Below are 7,184 nucleotides of genomic sequence, written 5' to 3' on the forward strand. Positions count from 1 at the left end.
GGGTTAGACCATGTGGCCCTATAGATCAGTCTGTAGGGTTAGACCATGTGGCCCTATAGATCAGTCTGTAGGGTTAGACCATGTGGTCCTATAGATCAGTCTGTAGGGTTAGACCATGTGGTCCTATAGATCAGTCTGCAGGGTTAGACCATGTGGCCCTATAGATCAGTCTCCAGGGTTAGACCATGTGGCCCCATAGATCAGTCTGCAGGGTTAGACCATGTGGCCCCATAGATCAGTCTGCGGGGTTAGACCATGTGGCCCCATAGATCAGTCTGCAGGGTTAGACCATGTGGCCCTATAGATCAGTCTGTAGGGTTAGACCATGTGGCCCTATAGATCAGTCTGCAGGGTTAGACCATGTGGCCCTATAGATCAGTCTGCAGGGTTAGACCATGTGGCCCTATAGATCAGTCTGCAGGCCTTAAAGGTGCAGCATCTGTGTTGTTCTTTGCCAACATGGATGGAAGAGTTCAAAGGCAGATGAGAGTGAGAGGAAAAGGTAGAGGGGTCCGAGGAAGAGGAGTCCGAGTGTGAGGTGGAGGTATAGTTGGAAGGGCTCAGGTTTCTGATGAAATTCATGCAACTGTTATTGATCACGTTATCAATCATGGCCATGTGGCCCCATCATCAAGACACGAGACTGAGACTGAGTATCAATAGTGGCTATTTCTTATACTCTACAGTAATAGATCTTTATACTTTACTGTAAGAGATGTTATTTTTATTTTCTTAATGTATTATACTCTAATCGATTTTATTTTGGTTTACATGTATTTTGTGTAATATTTACAGTATTTCAGTTTTCAGCCACAGTTTGAAAATAAGAATGAGTGGAATCAATAAAATGTGCATCAAAGCATTTCTGATTCTGGTTCCAAATCTTTGCAAGAAGGCAAATTTGACAACAAATGTCTCTGGCATGAAAGCTACATACAGTAGCAGGCTACAATGACAAGCAATGGTGCACTGATTCCCACTGAGTGCTGTATTTAGTATGTTGGTGTCCACTGTGTAATGGTTGATTGGAAGAGCTCACACACTTGTTTGCAAGTTGTGTTGTTTTTTTTCATTTGAAATGTTTTGGCACGGTTAGAGCCTTTTACAAACAGAATGTGTCATTTTGACCATGAGTGCCACTGTTTGGGTCTGTGTGTTAACTGGTTTGAAAGATGTGGTTTGAGTTGACTGCTGCATCAAAGCAATCAAGAAAAACTGTAATCACACAGAAAGCTTGCTTAGCCTCTGTTCTGATCAGAGACTCATTGGATTGGGTCAACCAGCTTGGAGTCCTTTTGTCTCATTCAGGGAAGTTTAAGGCGATCCATGCAGCAATAACACATGCAGAGAATCCATCATGCACTGCAATAAAACCCCTGTGTCCCACGATATGGACAATACGGGGCAAAGCCATCACAGCTGTTTTGTCACAGTATGGGTCAGTGCTGGCTAGCTTGCAGGAGATGGCTTGTTGTCCCTCAAATACTGCATCTACTGCTAATGGCCTGCTAGGGCAGTTTAGGAAAGGCAAAACAGTTTTGGGTCTCATCCTTGCCTCACCAGTGATGTGTGAGCTTGAATGCCTGAACATCTCTTTTCAGAAGAGAACTGAAACCATTGCTGGCATGAGGGCTGCTGTCAAAGTTGTTAGAACAACACTCAAGGCCAAAAGAGATGAGGCAAGTTTCAAAACTCTGTTTGAAGAGGCGACAGCTGTGGTTCAGTCTTTAGGTGTTAAGCCCATTACCATTCCACAGACCAGACCACCCCCAAAACGCTTCATTGAAGGAGCTGAGGCACATCTGCCTAAAAGTGCCAAGGACCGCTACAGAGGGGGATTCTTTAAAGTCCTGGGTATTGTAGATGCACAGCTCAGTGAGCTAATTAACCAGGATGACTTGCTGACTTTGCAAAAGTTGGAAGAGACACTTCTGAGTCAGATATGGGGACTCGAGTCTGAGACTCAAACTCGAGTCACACTTAAGTCGCACAAACAGCTGACTTCAGACTTGACTCGGACTCGACCCAAAAGACTTCAGACTCGAGCTTCGAGACTCGTCAACAACCTATTTTCATGCAATTGTTGCTTTTTAAATCAAAATGTATTCATGTATTTCTATTTTCTTTTTTTGGAGCATATACGTTGGGGAAACGTATGACGAGCCTCATGTCCCCTGCCCTTTGCCATAATGTGCAACGTAACGCATGCGTTATGCCTTATTTGCACGCACTCACATATAAAAATACACTGACGATGGCGACACCAAGTCCTCCCAGAGTTGTGCCTTTTGTCATTAGTTTAGCTTTCTATAACTTGGTAAACAGTGGCAGTAAGCTAACAGCTACATGCAAGGTGTGTGGCAGCAAGATAAATGCTGCTGGATCAACAACGTGGAACTTCATCAGGCATCTCCAAACGCACCCAGATAGGTCAGTCACTCACATGCTAAGAAAGTGAAACGTTACATTTAGCATATATCATCACAGGTAACAAGCTAACCATTGCTAAGTGTTGTGCTAATGCTGGGAACAGGCAGATAGTATCTTTATAGTTAGTGGTTGCTGAGGCTCAGACATCCATGGTGCACAGGAGGCGGGACGCACGGATCCATCTCCCCAGGAACAAACACTGTGTCGGGTGGGCAAACTCATGATGCGTAATTGATCCCGTGGATGATTTGTAGGCTATTAAGTGAACAAGGTGTACCCGGTCCACCAAACACTGGGCCGTCTTGACTGTCTTAATTCTGCACATATTTCTGTTACTGTAGTCCAATTTACTATTTCATTATTTCATCCATGCGTGGCGCAGCGGATCCGTGCGCACTGTCACCTGCCGTGGAGACGCTGGCCTCACTAACCTCTCCTCCTCTGAGTCGGGTCTCCCTCACGCTGGACTCAGTTTCACTGAGCGTACTAACACTTAGATAATAAATGTCATTACATCAGTGAGTTCAAACTGCTTATTGTGCGTAATTTGGACTGACACTGAGATGCATGTTGTTCTGTAACTGGTGTGGTGCTGCCACTATTCTCTTGATTTCCACTTCGACATTAGATTTTTTTGAGTGAAAGAGACGTTACATTTAGCAAATATCACCACAGATAACAAGCTAACAATCGCTAAGTGTTGTGCTAATGCTGGGAACAGGCACATTGTTGTATCAACACTTTATAGTTGTATCCATATGATGTGACAGACTTAGGTTAATATTTCACCAGGTCTGAGGGCTAGAGGGATGTCTTAGGTAGACCCCATGAAGTTATCCCACAACTGATGTTGATACTGGACTGTATGGATGGTAGCTACAGGACATGCTATGATACTGGACTGTATGGATGGGAGCTACAGGACATGCTATGATACTGGACTGTATGGATGGTAGCTACAGGACATGCTATGATACTGTACTGTATGGATGGTAGCTACAGGACAAGCTATGATACTGGACTGTATGGATGGTAGCTACAGGACATGCTATGATACTGGACTGTATGGATGGTAGCTACAGGACAAGCTATGATACTGGACTGTATGGATGGTAGCTACAGGACATGCTATGATACTGGACTGTATGGATGGTAGCTACAGGACATGCTATGATACTGGACTGTATGGATGGTAGCTACAGGACATGCTATGATACTGGACTGTATGGATGGTAGCTACAGGACATGCTTTAAATTCATAAGATTTAACAATACAGTGTTAGGGACAGATCAGATGGCCAGAGACTTGAGACTTGACTTGGACTTCCAAAAAATGACTTGTAAACATCTCTGTTCTGAGTGGAGAGATTGATGCTGCAGTCATTGAGAAATACCCAGAGTTGAACAGAGAGTCACTTTCAGTGCAGCTTTCTATGTTTCGCCTGAACTACTCATTTAGCCACAGTGCAGAGGCTGCAGGGATCATTCGTGGATTGCCTGTAGAGGTAGGTAGACTATTTGGGCAAGTGGAAAACCTGGTCAGGTTGCTTTTGGTAGTCCCTGTGTCATCCTCTGAGGCAGAGAGAAGTTTTAGTGTCCTCCGCAGGCTCAAAACTTGGCTCTGTTCCACAATGACTCAAAACAGACTTAACCATGTTGCTGTTTGTCATGTCCATCAGGATAAATTTGACTTACTGGACAAGAAGTCAATGTGCAAGCAATTTGTGGCTGCAAATGACAGGAGGAAAAAACATTTTGGCTCTTTTGCCTAGGCCAGTGTTTTTCAACCTTTTGTGTGCCACGGCACATGTTTGACACTGGAAAAATCACAGCACGCAAATTATTGAATGCAGGACTGTACAGTGCTATCTAACCTTTATTTGTGACAGAAAACTACATAGGAATTGATATTTATCAGTTATATCAGTTACATCCATTCTAATGTCTTTTTCGTTTACCTTTACCTTCACACACCAGTTAGTTAGTGGAAATGTGGAAGGATATCACACTCGAGAGTAAAAACTAGTTGGTTTATATGTTAAAATTCTTGATGTTGTTTTTGTCTTTCACCTTAACCTCTGCATGTATCTGTGTCTGTTCATTGAGGCTTAAGATACAACTAAGAAAAGAAAATGTATTCAGAAAATTTGAATTCAAATTTTGATCAATATATGTTATTTATTAATCTACAAAACTGGATGATTAGGCCTGCAATTAAATAATTGATTTTATATTTATTAGTTAATTACTGCCATTCAAAATGTGTTTTCCTTTATCTTTACAAATGTATATTTTTAGTAGAATAAAGTATGTTGGTGAATGTTTTGCAGTATAGTTAATTTAGGACATATTTCTGTTCAAACCATTAACGGATCTGTCAGGTTTCCAATATGTGTCCCCCCCCCAATGTTAAACTCATTCCTAGGCCCCTGACTGCATAAACTCCACTACTGTGTGTTTGTTTAAATATAGGTAGGTGTAGGCCTAAGAGATTGCAATATAAGCATATATATTACTATTAGGACTATAGCATACATATGTCAAGGATGTATAAATTAAATAAACTTCAGCTGGAGTCTGATTTACCACGACAACACTGTTGACTGCATCAGTGATCTCTTTCCATTCCCCATTCTTTCTACAGCTTTTAATACCAGCTCTCAGGCTGCCAGATAGTGAACCTGAGATATCAGGGTTTCAGTCTCCACCTCTGAGAAGTGTCTCTTCTCAGCCGGATTACATCTCACCATGTCGTAAATTGTAGGGGCGAGGCCTCAAAACCCAGAATATATTGGGGCGTGATATTTAATTACGATCGTTTCCAGCCGCTGCATTTATCAATATACGACCATCCTTACGCTCTGATTGGTGTGATACCAACATTTCATGAATCACACGTGAAGCCTGTCGTCAGATGATTTCTGCGCTCATATCTGCTCTGGTTTCTACGTTAGGTTGATAAATGAGGGCCAGTGTGATTGTTGATTGTTCCAGTAAAGGTTGTTGCAGTGATGTGATGTGACCACCGGGGGGCAGCAGCGTGTTGTCTACAGCTGCAGGTGACGGGGGAAGCAGAGACAAACTAGAAGAGAAGTTATAGTTGTATTTTCTGATTTATGGAGTGACAACAAGAGATATCCAAAATCCCCTTGACTCTTACAGTATATGTCGACAAAATGAACAGGAAGGAAGTTTGAACCTAACTTTATCCAATGTTTAGAATGCTGTTGTGGACATGTATTCAAATTATTAGCACATATTAAACAAGATAATGTCTAATTTGCATATCCAAGCATAACATTTCAGCAAACAAACTGTAAAAAAATGGATGGAAAGGATCCCTACAGAGATAGACCTTTTAGTTAAAGAGTAAGATCCTTTTAGTTTAACATGAAACAGCCCCGAAATCACCATCACCAAACTACACCAGACTCCATGTAAATAATCAGTACTTTTAGTGTGTATAGAGCCAGCATATTTCCACCAGACTCCATGTAAATAATCAGGACTTTTAGCGTGTATAGAGAATCAGAATCAGAATCAGAAAGGGCTTTATTGCCAAGTACGTTGCACATACGAGGATTTTGTCATGGTGTTGTTGGAGCATGTCACACATACAAATATAATTAGAGCCAGCATATCTCCACCAGACTCCATGTAAATAATCAGTACTTTTAGCGTGTATAGAGTCAGCATATCTCCACATGTAAATGGGTGAATTAAGGGTTTATTTCAACCAAACCAGAGTGGTGATTGTTGGAACAGTGGAAAGATGAACCAAGATGGCTTTTGATAGTTTGATTTAGTTTCTGTCCACTTTGAATGAAGTGTGTTTTACGATGATAAAAGTCCTGATTATTTACATGGAGTCTGGTGGAGTTTGGTGATGGTGATTTCGGGGGTGTTTCATGTTAAACTAAAAGGATCTTACTCTTTAACTAAAAGGTCTATCTCTGTAGGGATCCATCCCATAATGTTTTCAGACACTTAGAATAATAATCTGAGTCTGTCAGCGGCAACAACAGAACTTTTAGTGACTCTAACTGCTGCTGAACATTAGTCCTGTAGGGTTACATTACAGCTTGGTCCTGGTTTAATACTGGACCAGTTTCACAGATTGTTGTTCCATCAGACACTCAGACACACACACATGGAGACAGAGAGTCCAGGGTGATAGAAATCAAAGTAACCCTTTGAGTCGTCTTTATGTCAGTGAGAGATTTGGCCGAGGAAGTATTGTTTTATATCTTGTATGTGTATGTTAAACTTTGTTTCCATAGAGAATAAAAAAAATAAATAAAAACAGATGATCACAAACTGCAGTCAAATAGCGTCTGATGTCAGTTCATGTTTTTATTCAACGTTTGTAAAACCACGAACACAGATTCAGACACAGGAAACTAAATCTGTTGTCTATTGTGATGTGGAGAAATAAGGCCGGCTTCACACTGGCTGCGTGGCGTGAGCGTGGCACGAGCGTGGCACGAGCGTGGCTTTTCTGTCGCGTGTCAGCTGCATGGCATTTTCTATGTCTTTCACCAGAAAGGTGTCTGACGCGGCGCTGCTGCTGCTAGCCTTGTCTGGACACATGGATGTTTCTCATAAACATAAATATATACTGATCTGATTACAGCAAAGACAACGTCGGCAGGATTGACGGCAAAACAGGCTCTAGAATATTTCCTTCTGTATTGACAGGTGCAATATTTAAAAATCAATAATTATTTTTTTAATTACATTTATATCTGCATTTA

This window comes from Sander lucioperca, chromosome 3 (genome assembly GCF_008315115.2).
Source record: "Sander lucioperca isolate FBNREF2018 chromosome 3, SLUC_FBN_1.2, whole genome shotgun sequence".
Classification (NCBI taxonomy): domain Eukaryota; kingdom Metazoa; phylum Chordata; class Actinopteri; order Perciformes; family Percidae; genus Sander; species Sander lucioperca.